This window comes from Lepisma saccharinum, chromosome 24 (assembly GCF_977018435.1).
Source record: "Lepisma saccharinum chromosome 24, izLepSacc3.1, whole genome shotgun sequence".
Taxonomy (NCBI): Eukaryota; Metazoa; Arthropoda; class Insecta; order Zygentoma; family Lepismatidae; genus Lepisma; species Lepisma saccharinum.
In genome coordinates, this window is record NC_139252.1 from 27,590,846 (window position 1) to 27,612,088 (window position 21,243).

Genomic DNA, 21,243 nt, shown 5'->3' on the forward strand with positions numbered 1-21,243 from the left:
CATAAGCAAATCGGGAGAAGCATTGCAAAATAATCTTAGAACTTGGCCATTGTCGATTGGGTTGAAACAAATATCAACTCTGTGATAATAAATTTTATTGTTTGTTTTTGTGACAGAATACCCTATTAAATTTGGAATGTATGACCCAACCTCAAACCTCAAACCAACCATCCATTACATCTTGTTTTGCAGACAGATTATATATGCACACCAGATTTATGTTTGATATGAATTCCAGATCCTCCAGGGTTGTGTGATCATCAATAAATTCATTTTTCAGATGCACTATGAGAATTTTCACAACAGTGTCCAATTTTTTAATCTCCTCAGCAATATTCCTGAGCGAATCTGGTTTAGAGAAATATACAAGCTTGGTGCTCAACATGTCTCTGCAATCAACATCCAAGTATAATCCCTCACAAACAAAATCCAAATTTTGCTTGCCCACAAAACTCATGTTGTGTTCAAGCAGAATCTCTACACACTGATGTGATAGGGGTGTAACACCATGGTCAAGACCTAGAATCTTATTCTTGCTGTGAATAGTGTTTTTGGAATTTTGAATGGAATCAACTATAAATGGTTGCCCTTCCTCATTAAATACAATAAAAGATCCTTTATACTCGGACAATGGGCCCGTGTAGACATATGGTCCATAAAATGAATTATAATCAGGTGGGGGCGCATATCTAAAAAAAAATTATCAATACATTACTTTGCATGCAATAGGTATTTCTATGTTAATAGCATATAATTCTACACACTAAGCATGTACATGAGTAACTCATTAAAACATGCAGCATAAGAAGAATTGTTGAATTTTACATTCATGAGGGCATTTGCCCCCATCATATATATTCCCCTCCCCATCTGTTATAATGTCTGCACCATTAAATCTAAACCAACCCCTATTATTTATATGAAGTTGGGGTATGTAGAAAAATACAAAAATTTATTGTGCAATTCAGCAGATGCCTTGCTGAACCATATTACATAGGATCTGTAATAGCAGTGAAGCATGAATGCATCTATTCTATAGTGATATACCTGTGATTCATGGTAATGTATGCAATCACCCAGCCCTATGCTTACATACCCAAAACTATGATCCCTGTCAAGCAACCACCTAAACTCTGTCTCATTCCTAACTGCAAAAAAATCATACTCTGATAGAGTTGAAAATTCATGCCTTATAGAATCAACAAGAATGTCAGATTTAATGTACCGTGCAATGTTTCTTCTGTCAAAATATGTTTGCATTTTGGCACCCTATAAAAACAAAATGCCAAATTAATTTACATAGCATATCCCCAAAACAGAATCAATACATTCATACCTGCACTCATACATATTAACAACTGATTGGGTCACAATTAAATTGGCATCTTATAGATTCTATATTGTTCTCAGATGTTGTTCCCAATTGTTAAATCTTCACGCATAGATTTGAGATCTGTCTAACACAACTGCTTCCCGCAACTGCACTGGGAATGAAATATGCCGTTTTGCAGAACAATCACTAGGCAAGAGGCCATTGCATTTTTGAAATTTTCTGCACATAAAACACATAGATAGTTCGTTCATAGATATAAGATTCTTATCAAAATTGTAAAAGGTTTCAGGGTTGAAATCACTACCCCTGTACATAAGATTGTCATCCTCCTGGTGAAATTCTAATACATTGAAATAGTTTCTATCTGTTATGTCGTATCGGTGCAAACTGAATTTGAATCCGGAAATCATATAATTTGAGTACCACCTTCTTGTATAATCCACATCGAAGAAAATGAAAACGCCATTGATCCTTCCCCCCTTTATATATTTCCTCAAATGGGGTGATGTCCCCCAGACTCAAATATTTAAATTGCTTCCCACAGTCTAGAACCCATTGAATCTCTGTTTCATTTCTCACACAAAACAAATCAAACTGTGTAATTTGGTGGAATCTGGACATGATATCATCAAGTACAGACTTGGATCTAATAAATCGGGATAGGCATCTTCTATCAAAATATGTTTGCATCTGAAATTAGAACAACTCTGAGTCATACATAGTGAAATCAAAAAATCTTGTTAGTGATTTCAAAGTTAGGTTCCAACATATCACAGAGTATGATCTGTTCTCTGTAAATAATGAAACTGAATTTAGGTGGATATTAGAGAGCAACAACAATTTTCAATACCTGAACTTGAGAGATATTAATATTTTTGAAGAGGTTATATACCATAAGTTTAGAAGAATTGTTGGGTTTTGTGTTTGCATCCATATTCAAAAAAGAATTGCAAGATGGTACACAAACTGTGTGCCAAAAAACACACACAGTTTGCATTTCATGTATATGTACTCTTGTGAGGCATCATTTGACAGATTTTATTTCCAACATAATGGGGATGACAGAATATATACCTATGAGGATTTTTGACATTTGTTGTTTGGACTGAATGAAATGGTCCTGTACTTCATATGGCACAAATTTAAACACTGTGGCCTGGACTGTGTGGGAAGAATCATGGAGTGGGGATTTTTTTAATGTGAGATGCAGATGCGGCATGCAAATTTGTGACTCAGAGTTGTTCTAATTTCAGATGCAAACATATTTTGATAGAAGATGCCTATCCCCGATTTATTAGATCCAAGTCTGTACTTGATGATATCATGCCCAGATTCCACCAAATTACACAGTTTGATTTGTTTTGTGTGAGAAATGAAACAGAGATTCAATGGGTTCTAGACTGTGGGAAGCAATTTAAATATTTGAGTCTGGGGGACATCACCCCATTTGAGGAAATATATAAAGGGGGGGAAGGATCAATGGCGTTTTCATTTTCTTCGATGTGGATTATACAAGAAGGTGGTACTCAAATTATATGATTTCCGGATTCAAATTCAGTTTGCACCGATACGACATAACAGATAGAAACTATTTCAATGTATTAGAATTTCACCAGGAGGATGACAATCTTATGTACAGGGGTAGTGATTTCAACCCTGAAACCTTTTACAATTTTGATAAGAATCTTATATCTATGAACGAACTATCTATGTGTTTTATGTGCAGAAAATTTCAAAAATGCAATGCCTCTTGCCTAGTGATTGTTCTGCAAAACGGCATATTTCATTCCCAGTGCAGTTGCGGGAAGCAGTTGTGTTAGACAGATCTCAAATCTATGCGTGAAGATTTAACAATTGGGAACAACATCTGAGAACAATATAGAATCTATAAGATGCCAATTTAATTGTGACCCAATCAGTTGTTAATATGTATGAGTGCAGGTATGAATGTATTGATTCTGTTTTGGGGATATGCTATGTAAATTAATTTGGCATTTTGTTTTTATAGGGTGCCAAAATGCAAACATATTTTGACAGAAGAAACATTTCACGGTACATTAAATCTGACATTCTTGTTGATTCTATAAGGCATGAATTTTCAACTCTATCAGAGTATGATTTTTTTGCAGTTAGGAATGAGACAGAGTTTAGGTGGTTGCTTGACAGGGATCATAGTTTTGGGTATGTAAGCATAGGGCTGGGTGATTGCATACATTACCATGAATCACAGGTATATCACTATAGAATAGATGCATTCATGCTTCACTGCTATTACAGATCCTATGTAATATGGTTCAGCAAGGCATCTGCTGAATTGCACAATAAATTTTTGTATTTTTCTACATACCCCAACTTCATATAAATAATAGGGGTTGGTTTAGATTTAATGGTGCAGACATTATAACAGATGGGGAGGGGAATATATATGATGGGGGCAAATGCCTCATGAATGTAAAATTCAACAATTCTTCTTATGCTGCATGTTTTAATGAGTTACTCATGTACATGCTTAGTGTGTAGAATTATATGCTATTAACATAGAAATACCTATTGCATGCAAAGTAATGTATTGATAATTTTTTTTTAGATATGGCGCCCCCACCTGATTATAATTCATTTTATGGACCATATGTCTACACGGGCCCATTGTCCGAGTATAAAGGATCTTTTATTGTATTTAATGAGGAAGGGCAACCATTTATAGTTGATTCCATTCAAAATTCCAAAAACACTATTCACAGCAAGAATAAGATTCTAGGTCTTGACCATGGTGTTACACCCCTATCACATCAGTGTGTAGAGATTCTGCTTGAACACAACATGAGTTTTGTGGGCAAGCAAAATTTGGATTTTGTTTGTGAGGGATTATACTTGGATGTTGATTGCAGAGACATGTTGAGCACCAAGCTTGTATATTTCTCTAAACCAGATTCGCTCAGGAATATTGCTGAGGAGATTAAAAAATTGGACACTGTTGTGAAAATTCTCATAGTGCATCTGAAAAATGAATTTATTGATGATCACACAACCCTGGAGGATCTGGAATTCATATCAAACATAAATCTGGTGTGCATATATAATCTGTCTGCAAAACAAGATGTAATGGATGGTTGGTTTGAGGTTTGAGGTTGGGTCATACATTCCAAATTTAATAGGGTATTCTGTCACAAAAACAAACAATAAAATTTATTATCACAGAGTTGATATTTGTTTCAACCCAATCGACAATGGCCAAGTTCTAAGATTATTTTGCAATGCTTCTCCCGATTTGCTTATGGACTACAGTACAGAATGGATGCATTTTGATCTTGTTGTTGGTTACAAAACTATATACACTAACCTAAAATATTATCCGAACTTGAAATATATCACCATAGGATATAATCTGTATGATTTGAAAGATAAAATCACTTTAAGAGCTATCAATACAAGATACAAGAATGAGGTATTTTTGGGATTGATGTATAGGTTTGGGGTTTATTTTTGATTCTTTTGTAGCATGGATCCATTAACCCGAGCTATTGTTTATTCTTATGAGGATCGCCCTATTAGATTTTTATCTGAAATGCGTGGCATTGGAAGAGGTTTTGTTAGGAATAAAGACACAGAAGAGACATATGTTATGATTATCACAAAAAACAATTACTTCTTCAAGAAATGCACTCTGTCATATTTTAATATTAAACTTGGGGAAGTAATGAGAGTTACAATTTGCCCATCCGAATCTAATTTTTTGATAATAGATGGTCAGGAAGATATTGAATATGAGATTGGATGTGATAACATTAACAATTTTTCAATTGTAGATGCCCAGCAGAGATCCCAAAACACATTTTGAGTTGTATAATAGGAGAGGAATTAAATTAAAATCTTATAAGCCACTAAGGGGATATGGGACAAGAATAATAAGAAGAACAGACAGGAAATATTTTAAAACAAATTATGTAAAAATTTGCATTCAAAACCCAACAATTCACTATATTGGTGTTGAGTATTTCAACAACTGTGTATTTGTAGGTGAAACTATTCACCCGGGCAAGAGCCGTAAAATTATCATACCCAAGAATATAAGATATATTGTTGTTAGGGTATATCTTGAATTCAGTGGAAATCACAACAATTACATTTATGCTTAATTCTTATTTTCTTGTAGATGAGCAAGTTTGTTAAATCTGAGGAGCTTAGCTATTTTGTTGATGAGTTTAATAATGTTGGGAAGAATAGTTTTGCAACAATAGAGAGTATCGGATCTAGAGGAACACACATACAGTATTTAGATTTGGGTAAAATAACACTTGAAGATTTGTGGCTCTATAATTGTTATTCTGGATATTGGGTTGGGTGTGAAATTGTTGACAATTATTTTTGCCCCGTTATTCTCACACACCTGTTTCCAAAATTTACAAAATCATGTATAAAAACTAAACTGTGGGGGACAACTGGCAAATTTTTAACTTTTAATTATATCCTGGATCATGAGTTTGTTCTGGAACAGACAAATTACCCGGCCTGTCCAAGAACCCAGATGCTGTTAAATAGGTTCATTTTCCATACAAACCAGATCATGACAATATAATTAGGGTTCTCACATCATATCCAAATATTTCATTCCTAACTATAGGATGCAACAACATCTGCTCCCCCAATGATTTCAAAAGAAACATAAGTTTTGCAGACAATTTTGATGTAAGTTCTGACAGAAACGAGATATTTTTGTATCTAATGTCTTGTTTTAATGTAAATTTTTAATTTCTTGTAGAAATGCAGTATGATTATGCCGGCAACACATACACGATATACCCTATTGCAAAGGGGGGGAAAATAGTGAAGAGCTCAGAAAATTGCAAAATTTGGCCTTGCAATCCAAGCTATACAGGGCAATCACACAAATATTTCCAATCAATTTTGTTTGGCAATGTTGATGACTGTGCAGAAGAAGTATCTGTATGTTTATATGTGAAGTATTGCATGCTATATTCTCTATGGCATTTGGGGCATATTTTTGTGAGTATTCTGCTTTTATCTGGATTACAATTCTTTTGGTGCCTAACCCAATTGGGGCTGGTTATATTTTTATTGCATTGATTACAATATTTTTGATTTGGCATTTTTGTTGTTGGTTTATTATATAAAATTTCTTGGGGTCCAAATCAAAACTTTATACTTAATAAAAAATATCAGTTGGGTTCAGCAGTGTGCTTTGTATATTTTGTGTGTGTGTGTGTGTGTGTGTGTGTTAATATTTTTGGCTTTGGTATTTATATAAAATTTCTTGGGGTTCAAATCAAAACTCTATACTTAATAAACCTATGACAGGTTGTATAAAGCTGATAGCCTACAAGTGGAAAAAGAGAATAAATATTGATCTACACTGACCTAGCACAAATGCCTGCACAGACATGCATGTCCTAGAAAGGCAATGACCTTACACTGTGTTATGTATTGATTTTTGTATAACAGGCTGGGACAGATATAAGCCTGACTCTAAATATGAGTGGATTACAACAAACAAGCTGGATGTAACAAATATCAGATTTTTATACAAAATATAAGCCCTTTTGTTCAATATACCAGAAATATATTTAATATGAATAATAAGAAATGTTATATATTAAACCAAACAGGCCTGTAGTATGAAAAGCACTGTAACAACACATCTGTACTCCTCAGCCACTCTCACAATACTGGCTGATATGTAATGCAAAATCTCTTTATATACCCTAAGCACGGATTAAAACATCTGAAACAATAAGCAATCAGAATATAACACATCATCACATTATGTCATAATTAACCAATCCGAAAACAACACATGCCTAATAATTTATTGGATAATAATTTGTTGCACAGCATGATGCAAGAGCTCTTGCCTTATAATTTGTTGCACAACATGATGCAATAGAAATAAACCAGAAGTAAACATATGTGTGTGTGTGTGTGTGTGTGTGTGGGTGTGTGTGTGTGTATGTGGGTGTGGGTAGGTGTGGGTGGGTGTGGGTGTGGGTGTGTATGTGGGTTTTATGAGGATTTTGGCTTAATTTCAAGTATATCCAAAACAATATCAAGAGGAGCATATTTTTAACAAGCTTATGGACAACAATCTGTCTGATGCAACTTTTGTAAGTGTGGGCAAATCAATCTGAGGGGGCTCATCATTTGTACACTGTAGTTTCGGGAAATTCCCGAGGGCATTTTTACAAAAATCTTGGATTAGACAGGGTGCCACACTTGAGCAAAAAGCTCATATGGGCATGTTGAGCTTGTTTTAAGTGTAGCCAAATCTGCTTGAGGGGGGCTCATCATTTGTTGTCCGTATAATATCATCAATACTACTACTTACCCGGGGTAGGAACTTTGGGTCTTCTACTGGTGGCTTCAACTTGCTTCGATCGCAAGAGAAAAGTTGCTTGGTTCCCTGACGGCTATCAGTAACTTCAAGAAGGAATTGCACAGTGAGTAACGACTAATCATGATTAAAGACAAGAAATATACCAATATTGTCTTTATTAGGTTGCTGCTTTAAGTTTTATTCTACAATAAAAAATTTGAAAATTTAATCTCGCTGTAAATCAACAATGTAGAATGTCGTTGTTGCGTTTTTTGGTTGCTGCCGCAACCATCAATTACGGTCAGTTCACATAAACAAAACAAATATGGCAGGATTCAAGAGTCGTCATGATATCAAAGACTATGAAAGCCAAAGATTTTGAATTGTGACAGTTCATAATGAAGACTACAGAGAGAAATTGTAAGTATTTGTATTATCTTGATTTACTTCGTTTTTACGAAACTGTTGATTAATCGCGACGATGAGAATAGAAGATACTAAAATATCTTCTGTGGCGATAGTATAGTAATTGGAGCACTTAAAACGCTCGGCGAATATTCTTCACGGTGATTCTTTATGTGAAGAACACAGTATAGAAACGAAATGTAAATAACTGCAGCCATATGACCAACTCGTTCTAAGTACAATTATCGGTGAGAGTATGTTCCAGTGGTTATGATGCCAGTAGTAGTGGAGGCATTATAGTTCCATGAGTCAGCAGAAATCGTCCACATTCATTTTATTGAACTTCCGGTGACCTTGATCACATCAATGTGTGAGTACTGAGTCAGAAGACATTTGATGCATCTGCTGACCTTGAAGGCATTTGTCGATGAGCCCAGTACCAAGACGTAAGGGGCGTAACTGATGCATGATGTTTGTCGCTGTGTGATAACAAAATAGATGTGTATGTGGACGCGGCGCATATGATTGCGCACCACGTGAATGCATGTTGTTACAGATTCTACGCACCTTAAGTCGCACGCTACGGCTTGCAAAATCTCGCAGTTTGTCCTTATTATTTCACCTATCTTATTTTCTATAAAACAACCTAGATTTGAACAGTAAGCGATTGCTGCGAAGATACAACAATCAGCAGATGAAGTAGAAGCAGAAACTAACCACCACATCTTATCCGACCGGCAGTTCCACTATAACACTGTTCAACAATGAACATTTAAATTGAACCAAAGTACAAGTGACAGTCAAGTGAAAATCTGGTAATTTGACTTTGTTTCAGTAGATTTTGCAAAAGCTTGCTGCATTTTAGCACAGACCTATTGCCAGTATACCTTAAGAAAAATGTATTTGAGGGTCCACGTGCAGTCACTTATAAGCCACTGGGAAGACCTTTCCACCCATCTGCCAGCAAACTGAGGCCATTGTCGAACTTTCTCCTCCATTAGTAAACTTGCTGGTGTGGTGAGACTGCATATAGATATTGAATTTTCATTTGCCTAGCATTTCTGTAATTTTTAGACTGGCAGAGGACAATAAACCACTGCTCTTCAATGGTGCAAGTGTGTATAGGAGATGCAATCTTTAAAATAATAAAATTGCGTTTTGAAGCTCACTTGATTAGTGTTGAGGTCGTTTTTGTAAATAACAGTTGATACCTCATGTAAAATTGAGCTGTATACAGTCTGCCCTACAATTTTTTTCCACTCATGTAATAGCAAATTCCTATCAATTCCGTTGTTCAGGTAACGAATATCGAAACGAAATTTCAAACTTAGCTCTAGTTTTGATTTTACGTAGGTCCGTACCTATAAGGAAATTTACAGTAAGTTAGGAAAAGTATCTACCAATGGTTGGTTACACTGAAAAACAAATAGTCTCAGTTGCTTTCCTTTTAACCTCACTTGTACTGTGTTGTTCTAGAAGTATAATTTCATGTACTTCTAGACAAAACTTCTACACATCCCTGTGAACACTGGAGATAGTTGTAGTTTGTCAGACTTGTGTTTTAATTAACAAATTTGCTGTGGCATTGTGTAAACGAAGCTGATAACTTCTGCTAAACTTCTGAGATGTGTGTGGGCGTTTGGCACTTGATAACGCGTACAATGTTAATTAGGATAAGCCTACCATCACTAGTGTACTCAGAATTTTTATCAGAGGGGGGCTAGAATTGTATAGATGCGCTCTAGGGTTGGGGGATACACACTGACGTTAGTTATTAGATTCCTAGCTTTCGTTGGTAGTCTGAGGTCATAGTAAACGGGTTTACATTTGCCACTTGAGATTTCCCCGACCCCTTTTTCTATTTTCATTAGAAATTATGGTTTTTCTCAAAAGTTCTGCAACAGAGCTACGACGCCAATGGTCTGGGCTTTGAAACCGGGCCTGGCCATGTGTAAGTGTCACTTCATCAATTTTATCACATTATCACTCATCCTCATTTTCACGATTAGCCAAAAGTAGCAAAAAGTACAATAAATCAAATCATTAAACAATGAACAATCCACTTCGCCATGCGTAGGCCAGTAGCTACAATTATTTCTGTTACATAACCTGGGATTTTGTGTCAGAAATATTCGAAACTTGATTAAGTAGAAAGACGTCCGATGCCTTTCACAGCACGTATGATTTGCAGATAGCCCACCAATCACCTAACGGATTGCTACTTTTCCATGATTCCTCCAATCACATGGGGAATTTATCAGAACAATAAATGGGAAGTGACCTTTTCAACCATTTGTCTTCCTTCCATCCAGGTCCACATGAAGAAGTGAAACCTATACCTCAATAACATACAAAAACACTACACTGATTCTGATTTTAGGAGTCTAGAAGGTACGATTGAAATGAGTTTCCCGAGCCAAGCACCTCAAACGATCCTGAGTTTCTTGTGACTTTATCCTCTATCTTACCACACAAGCTATGTCAAAATAAGTTAAGTGATCTCATAAGGGATTTTCAGATGTCGAAAAATAAACCAGACATTTTAGCTTGTGTCGGCTACAGTGACGTTTGTAGATTGAGAATGAGAATGCAAATCTACCATACATTCATTCCCCCCTTTTACCATGCAATACACTCTTGTGGCATGTGCTGATATACCAGGTCTGATGGAAGCTCTTCGTATCAATTGCAATCCCGAAGAGTGGTGGTTTGCAGGCATTCTTGCAAGTAATAATGTTACATGTGAAGATAAAGTAAATTTCCTACCTCCTAAGCGACCGGCTTTTTTTATCCCCACGGCCGAGCCAAGTGAGATCCGTAAAACCGTACTATAATCTGAGTGGTCTATGTTCGAATATTGCTAGTATTGTCTTTCATAATTTCTGGACCACAAATAATATGAAAATGGTTAACATTTATAACTTTTAAGACTAAAAGTATACATTGTACAAACAATTATTATGGTATATAAACACTTCTAGATATATCGATGGAAGAACAAATATCTATGCATAGTGAGTGTGTGTGTGTTTGCAAATGTGTGTATGTGAATAGTTTTTTTAAATAGTAAATAGTGCTAATAAACTGGGTTAACAATATGATCGTTTTTTGTTTTTACTTATGTTAAATAATATCATGTTAATAAGTTAGGAGAGACACAATTTACAAAAATAAAAGCAACTTACATAGTATTGTAAAGTTATACTATAGAATATATATTTTAGCTAGTGAAGATAAAGCATAAGAGCTTTCCTGAAGTGCGCTGGACATATAGAGGCAAGTGTCTTTATTTTCATTCTTTTACAATCAGCGATTCTTTCTAATCTCTAAATTTTCTTAACACTATAATGGAACCACTCGTAGAAACTCATTCAATATTCCTGTAAAAGCATCTGTCGCCAACTTGTTTCATTTGTTTTTATGCATTAAGGCTGATCGAAACGTACCAGAGTTTTACTTAGGATCCAACCACTGTGGAATTTGCGTGTATTGGAAATCGAATCCCCGGATGCACTTTGATTACAAAACGCCATCTTAAATGTTTGTTTTTTTAATTTACTTTTGTGCATTATGGCTCAAAAGAACGTGTATTACATTATTTTTAAATCGATTTTATTATGCAAATTTTTCCTACATAGGAATTCTCGCCTTGGACCTCTTGATTATAGGGCTAGAATTAACCCCTTTTCAATTCATTTTAAAATATTACCAATTTCGAGTCTGAAACAGAGAGGGGAGATCATTTATGTTGCGCACCCGGACCGCACCGCTATATCACCTCATCGCCATCTTGTTTGCTTTTCAATGCTGTATAATTTATGTACGAAGGGGCTACTCAGGACTGGATCTACAGGTTCAAGTGAAACATTACTTTTGCTATTTGACTCCCTACCGAATCGAACCAGGGACCCTTTGCTTACATGCAACAACATAAACGAGTGTGCTAGTGGGGACATTCTCAGCTAACCACCTCGCTTTTCGTTAACCGACATCTTGTTTGATTGGTTGCCTTATGTACGCATTATACTCACATAGTCTAATCTGGACAATGTTTTACACTTCAAACCAAAATACTAACCAATATAACTATAATAGAAATCGACAACTTGACAGTGTGTATAGCGAGGAAACCTTATTCACTAAGATTACGGGTTCAGAACCACGTAAAAAATCAGGTTTCTTCCTTTGAGTCTCTCCGCGACCGCCATCCTCAACACATGCACACAACTCCAAAGTCGCCAAGATCAGAGACATAATATTTCTCATGAATCAGTGATCTGTACTGATCATCTACAGCTGTGGCCAAGATCAACAGTGGTTCAATATAGATCTACCACCGCAATTGAAACCCTGGTATGGAAACAGTGTGGCTAGTATCGTTACTGAAGTCACTAGGAAGAACTGTAAATCGAATATATTCCCAAGTTTCAGATTCTTGGTGCTATTGTAACACTGATTGTGTCCGATCTCTGCTGACTCACGGATGTGTCTCAGAAGCTACTGACCCCAGGGTTAATTCACGTCCAGTTCCGACTCAAATATCTTGGAAAGTAAAATTTAAACAGTAACAGACTCATTCACATGTTTTACTCAAATTGAAACTATTACAATTTCCAGGTAAAAAAAAAATGAAAAATCACCAAAGATAAAAATGAAATTCAGCAAGACAAATTACCAGCGGATTCATGAAAACTAGCCTTAATCGCAAGAGGATACTGCAACAAATTCTTCCCAAAAACTATCTTTCAAGCAAAAGAAAACTAGGACCAATTCATCCCGAGAACTAGCTTTCAAGGCAAGAGATAATAGGGAAAACTTCTTCCCGAAAACTAGCTTTCAACGCAAGAGAAAACTGGGACCACTTCTTCCCGAAAACTAGCTTCAACGTAAGAGAAAATTGTGACCAAATTCTTCCCGAAAGCTTCAACGCAAGAGAAAGCTGCGACCACTTCTTCCCGAAAACTAGCTTCAACGGAAGAGAAAACTGCGACCAGTTTTTTTCCGAAAATTAGCTTTCATCCCAAGAGAAATCTGCGACCACTCCTTCCCGAAAACTAGCTTTCAACGCAAGAGAAAACTGGAAACACTTCTTCCCAAAAACTAGCTTCAGAGCAAGAGATAACGGGGACCACTTCTTCCTGAAAACTAGCTTTCATCCCAAGAGAAATCTCCGACCACTCCTTCCCGAAAACTAGCTTTCAACGTAAGAGAAAACTGCGACCACTTCTTCCCAAAAACTAGCTTCAAAATAAGAGAAAAATGCGACCACTTCTTCCCGAAAACTAGCTTTCATCCCAAGAGAAATCTCCGACCACTCCTTCCCGAAAACTAGCTTTCAACGCAACAGAAAACTGGGAACACTTCTTCCCGAAAACAAGCTTCAGCGCAAGAGATAACGGGGACTACTTCTTCCTGAAAACTAGCTTTCATCCCAAGAGAAATCTACGACCACTGCTTCCCGAAAACTAGCTTTCAACGCAACAGAAAACTGGGAACACTTCTTCCCGAAAACAAGCTTCAGCGCAAGAGATAACGGGGACTACTTCTTCCTGAAAACTAGCTTTCATCCCAAGAGAAATCTACGACCACTGCTTCCCGAAAACTAGCTTTGAACGCAAGGGAAAACTGGGACCACTTTTCCCCGAAAACTGGCTTCAACGTAAGAGAAAATTGTGAGCAATTATTCCCGAAAGCTAGCATCAACGCAAGAGAAAACTGCGACCACTTCTTCCCGAAAACTAGCTTCAACGGAAGAGAAAACTGTGACCACTTCTTTCCGAGAACTAGCTTTCAACGCAAGAGAACACTGGGAACACTTCATCCCGAAAACTAGCTTCAACGCAAGAGAAAAGTGGGATCACTTCTTCCTGGAAACTAGCTTTCAACGCATGAGATAACGGGGACCACTTCTTCCCGGAAACTAGCTTCCAACGCAAGAGAAAACTGGGATGACTTCTTCCAGAAAACTAGCTTTCATCCCAAGATAAAACTGTGACCACTTCTTCTCAAAAACTAGCTTCAGCGCAAGAGATAACGGGGACCACTTCTTCCCGAAAACTAGCTTTCAACGCAAGAGAAAACAGCGACCACTTCTTCCTGAAAGCCATCTTTCAACGCATGAGATAACGGGGACCACTTCTTCCCGGAAACTAGCTTTCAACGCAAGAGAAAACTGCGACCACTTCTTCCCGGAAACTAGCTTTGAACGCAAGAGAAAACAGCGACCACTTCTTCCCGAAAACTAGCTTTGAACGCAAGAGAAAACAGCGACCACTTCTTCCCGAAAACTAGCTTTCAACGCAAGAGAAAACAGCGACCACTTCTTCCCGAAAACTAGCTTTCAACGCAAGAGTGAACATGAACCACTTCTTCCCGAAAACTAGCTTTCAACGCAAGAGACAACAGAGACCACTTCTTCCCGAAAACTAGCTTTCAACGCAAGAGAAAACTGCGACCACTTCTTCCCGAAAACTAGCTTTGAACGCAAGAGAAAACTGCGACCACTTCTTCCCGAAAACTAGCTTTGAACGCAAGAGAAAACAGCGACCGCTTCTTCCCGAAAACTAGCTTCGAACGCAAGAGAAAACTGCGAACACTTCTTCCCGAAAACTAGCTTTGAACGCAAGAGAAAACAACGACCACTTCTTCCCGAAAACTAGCTTTGAACGCAAGAGAAAACAGCGACCACTTCTTCCCGAAAACTAGCTTTCAACGCAAGAGAAAACTGCGACTACTTCTTCCCGAAAACTAGCTTTCAACGCAAGAGAAAACAGCGACCACTTCTTCCCGAAAACTAGCTTTCAACGCAAGAGAAAACTGCGACCACTTCTTCTCGAAAACTAGCTTTCAACGCAAGAGAAAACTGGGATCACTTCTTCCCGAAAACTAGCTTTGAACGCAAGAGAAAACAGCGACCACTTCTTCCCGAAAACTAGCTTTCAACGCAAGAGAAAACAGCGACCACTTCTTCCCGAAAACTAGCTTTCAACGCAAGAGAAAACTGCGACCACTTCTTCCCGAAAACTAGCTTTGAACGCAAGGGAAAACTGCGATCACTTCTTCTCGAAAACTAGCTTTCAACGCAAGAGAAAACTGGGATCACTTCTTCCCGAAAACTAGCTTTCAACGCAAGAGAAAACAGCGACCACTTCTTCCCGAAAACTAGCTTTCAACGCAAGAGAAAACTGCGACCACTTCTTCCCGAAAACTAGCTTTGAACGCAAGAGAAAACTGCGACCACTTCTTCTCGAAAACTATCTTTCAACGCAAGAGAAAACTGGGATCACTTCTTCCCGAAAACTAGCTTTGAACGCAAGAGAAAACAGCGACAACTTCTTCCCGAAAACTAGTTTTCAACGCAAGAGAAAACAGCGACCACTTCTTCTTGAAAACTAGCTTTCAACGCAAGATAAAACAGCGACCACTTCTTCCCTAAAACTAGCTTTCAACGCAAGAGAAAACTGCGACCACTTCTTCCCGAAAACTAGCTTTGAACGCAAGAGAAAACTGCGACCACTTCTTCTCGAAAACTAGCTTTCAACGCAAGAGAAAACTGGGATCACTTCTTCCCGAAAACTAGCTTTCAACGCAAGAGAAAACTGGGATCACTTCTTCCCGAAAACTAGCTTTCAACGCAAGAGAAAACTGCGACCACTTCTTCCCGAAAACTAGCTTTGAACGCAAGAGAAAACTGCGACCACTTCTTCTCGAAAACTAGCTTTCAACGCAAGAGAAAACTGGGATCACTTCTTCCCGAAAACTAGCTTTCAACGCAAGAGAAAACAGCGACCACTTCTTCCCGAAAACTAGCTTTCAACGCAAGAGAAAACTGCGACCAACTCTTCCAGAAAACTAGCTTTGAACGTAAGAGAAAACAGCGACCACTTCTTCCCGAAAACAAGCTTTCAACGCAAGAGAAAACTGCGACCACTTCTTCCCGAAAACAAGCTTTCAACGCAAGAGAAAACAGCGACCACTTCTTTCCGAAAACTAGCTTCAACGCAAGAGAAAACTGTGACCACTTCTTCCAGAAAGCTAGCTTCAACGGAAGAGAAAACTGCGACCACTTCTTCTCAAAATCTAGCTTCAAACTAAGAGAAACCTGGGACCACCTAGCTTTAAATGGGAGTGGAGACAGGTCACCACGTATTTCGAAGGCGGTTCTTCACATGTATTCCTATGAAATGAAGGATGATTTCCAGCAGTTTGTTGTAATTTTCACGGAATTACGTAATTGATATTCTTGTTCAGAGTGGTGAATGTATGTAATAAAAAACGGTACGTACTTTGGAAATTAAGCTTCTCGAATTTTTTGTAACTACATGATACATACCTACATCATAAATTGAATACTGCATAATAGGACATAGTCATCTGAAAAAAGGATAAAATTTTTAAAGTTAAAGGGTATTTAATTTTTTCATTTCATCAATGTAGATCGCTGCAAAAAGCGCTTGTGGTGAGAGAATATTTTTTTGTTGACGAATACCGGAAATAAAGTAAATTGGAATTTGGAGTTTCGTATTACCAAAACTTGTTCTTCGGGATTCAGGGTTCGACAAACGAGTATTACGTGTGTATCAAAGCATAAGGAAGACATTCGGTACAATTCATCAAAGGAATGAAGCAGCAGTGACAGAAACTGGTAAAAAATATCAAAATTTGACTATTCTTTGCGGGTTGTCTATATTAATACCCTGCTTTTCCTGCAGAGGTCTCTGGCAGACAGCTACCGGTCCAATGGCACATACCGAGCACGTGGATTTCCCCAACCAATCATTGGCCTCTATTCGGCGATACTGTGGGCATATGCGGACCTTCATTCCAATTGTTACAAAAATTTCTTGATCTATTTTTTCACGAAGTTAGAGAGCAGCACATCAAGTCGACCACTGATTTACAGTTGGTTGCGCAATATTTTTGCCTGTTGAGGTCAAGAAAGTATTTCTTGTGTACCCTTTTTTTTTTTTTTATGTCACTGTCAATTTTACCATCCACCATCCTGAGGTCAAGCGAGTCTTCTATGTACAGACCCATAGTAGTATAATTGATGCTATAACCATTTCGAGAAATGAAGAGCCCCTCTCAAGCAGATTTGCCTACACTTAAAACTAGCTCAACATGCCCATATGAGCTTTTTGCTCAAGTGTAGCACCCCGTCTAATCCAAGATTTTTGTAAAAATACCCTCGGGAATTTTCTGTGAAATGAAGAGCACCCTCAGATTGATTTGCCCACACTTACAAAAGTTGCATCAGCCAGATTGTTGTCCATAAGCTTGTTAAAAATATGCTCTTCTTGATATTGTTTTGGATACACCTGAAATTAAGCCAAAAACCCACCCATACCCACACATATTTACTTCCGGTTTAAGTTCAATTGGATACCAGGTTCAATTTGTTTATCTAATATTAAAACAATGTAATATGCAGAGACCCTCTAGAATTGCTCCGTGACTCTCTCATTTCTTACATCATAAACATATGATTTTTCACCTATGAGAATAACACTACATATGGTGTCATCGGGGAGTGTATCGTGGAATTCACAGATAATTTTAATGTTTGTCCTGTCATTAACCACAACTTGTTTCCTTTTTGAAGTGTTGATTACAAACATGGGTCTCTGTGCTTTGAATTCATCTGGTGTGTAATACATGTCAGTATTGCCAGTAGTGACTCTTTTGAAGGATGAAAATGCCTCATATAATTTGAGGAAATCATCCTTGGACATGTCTAAATTATAATTTTCTCTAGGAAAGACCTCATTTCGGCCATTTTTAAGATATATGTTCTTGATGTTGCAGTTATCAAATTTACTTGAATTTTTTTCCTGATTGTTGTGTCTTCCAGTCTGAAACAGTACCACCACAAAATCCGGCATGTCATATTGTATAATGGAGAATGAATTTGTAGCATCAAACTCATAATATGTACCAGTTGCAGGCTTCTGTACACATTGATATGTATAAAATTGTAAAGGAACCTGTGGATTTTTTATTATATCAGCTTTGTATTTAAGAGCATAACTGGCCTCATATTCAACAACCGGGATTCTTAGCTCCATAGTCTGAATAATGCACTTGCCCTCATCAGGTAGGGTATTAGGCAGAGCTTCCCCGGTAGAGTTTAATGCACTGTACCTCATCAAAGCATTATTATCATTTGCAGCTCTTCTAAATGTAATTCTTAAACCACCCTTCCACATAATATCTTTCTAATCTGAGAAGAATCCTGGCAACAGGCGCATGGGGAACAGTACTGTGTGGTTTTTAGATAATATCTTATCACCAGCCTCAAATCCACCTATTTTGTAGTAAGAAGCCTCGGTCTTGGATAATTTTAGTGTGGCCAAAGCTGTGGAGGTAATGCCGGGATAATCTATTCTGTTTATAACAACACCATGTTTTCTGACCTCAATTTCAGAGAATAGATGTGGCACAAAATTGTCCACCAATCTTATATTTGAATTTGCAGGATAATCTGTACCATCGAGCTTTACAACATCAAATTTGATGTATAGATCTGCTCTGTGGGGGTGTATCCCCTACATCAAGATCAACCTCAATCTCTGTGTTGGGTTGATTTAAATTTGCAAATGTCCTCCTGTTTGGAGGGAATGATTGTAGCTCATAACTCTCAATATTTTCCATTTTTTTCTTGTATGTATTTTTATTTAAATATTAATCTCTATGATAGCAGTTGTTGTGGCTCCAGCAAAATCAACTAATTCTTCTTTTTCATTAGTGACCATCAATTCAATATAATCTATTCTATTATGGCACACAGGAAAATATAATGTTGGGGATGGATTGTAGATGATGGGCTCCATAAATTCAGAATTAGGTTTGAATGTTGCAATGATGCCAGTTTGTTTGTGAGTGCCTATGCCATTTGATTTGGTGATCATACCCTCTGCCACATTACAGTGAATATTTAGAGTCTCTATGGCTAAGAATTTAGGTATATTAATAGCAGTGTGTTTAATGGCCGGTTCAAGTTTTGTGTTGTTCTCAAATCCTAACAGCTCTCCTATAGTACCCAGATCCACTGTTTCTGTAGCAGATGCAATCTCTACTCTGTGAGTGACAGAATTTTGACTTAACACTACACCTCTGGGTAATTGAGCATTTAGAGTGGACAGATTATACTGCCCTGGAGTGATGACAATTTTTTGATCCCCTACTGCAATTGTGTTGTTGTGGTGTGTAATATTAGGGATCAAGTACATGACATAAAATGCCCTGAGAGCTATTGTTTTGGGATATACTATATCATCATGTAATCTAAGTTTCAATATTGAATTGTGGCTGGTGAGATGGAATACCCCCATGATGTTTTAAATACCACAAGGCTTTTTGAAAATTTTCAATTGATGGTTTATTTATTTGAGACATATATCTAAGAACAGATAAACACAAATGTCCACAATTAACATCTTTGAAATTTTGAACACGGGTATTATTGTAATAAAGATTAGCTGATTTTAGATATTTTATTAAATTTTCAGGTGGAACACCTCCAAATGAATCAAACACAAATGCCTTATTGTTTAAATATTTAAGATAGCAGATCCAGTGAGTGCCCTGATTTTTGTACTTATCCAAATTAACAATGCCACACTCTTTGTTGAGTGGTTGCTCTGGCAAAGAATCAGACATGTACACACCTCTAAAATTTTTGATGCCCAGTGGCTTGATTAAAGCTTCAATATCTTGGTTTGTAAGCGGCTCTTGTTTTTTTAAACTTATTCATGGCTCTCTTAATACCTTTGCCTTGTTTCTCCATGGCCAGGTTATGGCGCCTCTGCTCATCTAATTTTGCCTTATTTTTTTGGCATCTATTACTGTTTTTGCTATGGCAGCTGATCCCCCGGCCAAGCTCCCAACAGCCCCGAGAGCAGCTAAGATGGCAGTGATAGTAAATATGAATCCCCCCCACATGTGATTTTTTTCTTGATTGCTGTAAATTTTTAATTGGGGGGTGCTAAGTAACAATTTCATACCATGGCCCTTGGCAATACAAGAATTTTTTTTCTTGCGCTGATTTTTGGTCAAAAGGCTATCAATAGTTTTAAGAGATTTCAGACCTGCATAAGGTATTTGATACATAACACCCTTGGCCTTCATTGTAGGTTTATTATATACATATTCACAACCCCCACCCCAGTTTTTGTTTGGTGTTCATAGTTATGGTGGTCCCCAATGCTGCTATTTTTTCACTCAAAGAAGCATCTTTGCTTACAAATCTACCAAATGCAGCTTCTTCTAATTTCTTGTCTGCAACATGTCTCTTGTCAAGATCAGAATGTGTGTTGTATGCTATGTCATGGTCTCTACAAGCAGCATCTAGGGGATTAACACCAGGATCACCTCTGTTTAATCTATGATCCAATTTTGTGCCTGGACCACAATACTGATAGCCTGGAATATGTAGTTCAAATGGCAGCTTGTTTATAATGTCATTAACCAAGCCCCGACCCTCAGAAATATTCCAAAGTTTGGGGGGTAGAGTATTAATTATTTTTATAAGATATCCAATCCCCTTAGTGTCATTTACTATAAAATTAGACAATTTTGTGCTTATCATGTCCATAATTCCAATTTTTTCATTGTAAAAATTGTGGTTGCCAGCATTTTCCTCCCCAGCTATCACCAATAACCTATCTACAAGTTTCCTGACATCATCAATCCACACAAATTCTTTGGGCAGGGTGTTGTATTGTTTGATTCCACTGCCAGTCTTGATCTGTGACCATATGGGCTTGATTAAATTATTGTATTTTGCTCCACTGCTAGACTTGACTCTTTTTTGTGTGGGATCATTGTTCTGGTATAGAGCATCTGATTTTATTAATATTTCTTTGTAATATTCATAATCTTGATCTGTATAGCTGCCAGGCCTTTTCCTAGTCATCAGTTCCCACAATCCAGGTGTGCCGGGGTACTTAACAAAAGCACCTTTTTCTCCAAGACGAGATTCTGAATATACAATCAGATCATCCCCCATAAATGTTACTCTGAAATTGCCAATTCTATGTATGATGCTACCATCACGCTCTGTGTCAGCATATAAGCCAAAAACCTCATCTTTGTTGTCTTTAGATGTGCTTAAATATTTTTGAGCAAGAAGACCCAATTCAATAGGATCCTGAGTAGCTTCAATTCTTCTAGGAGCAAC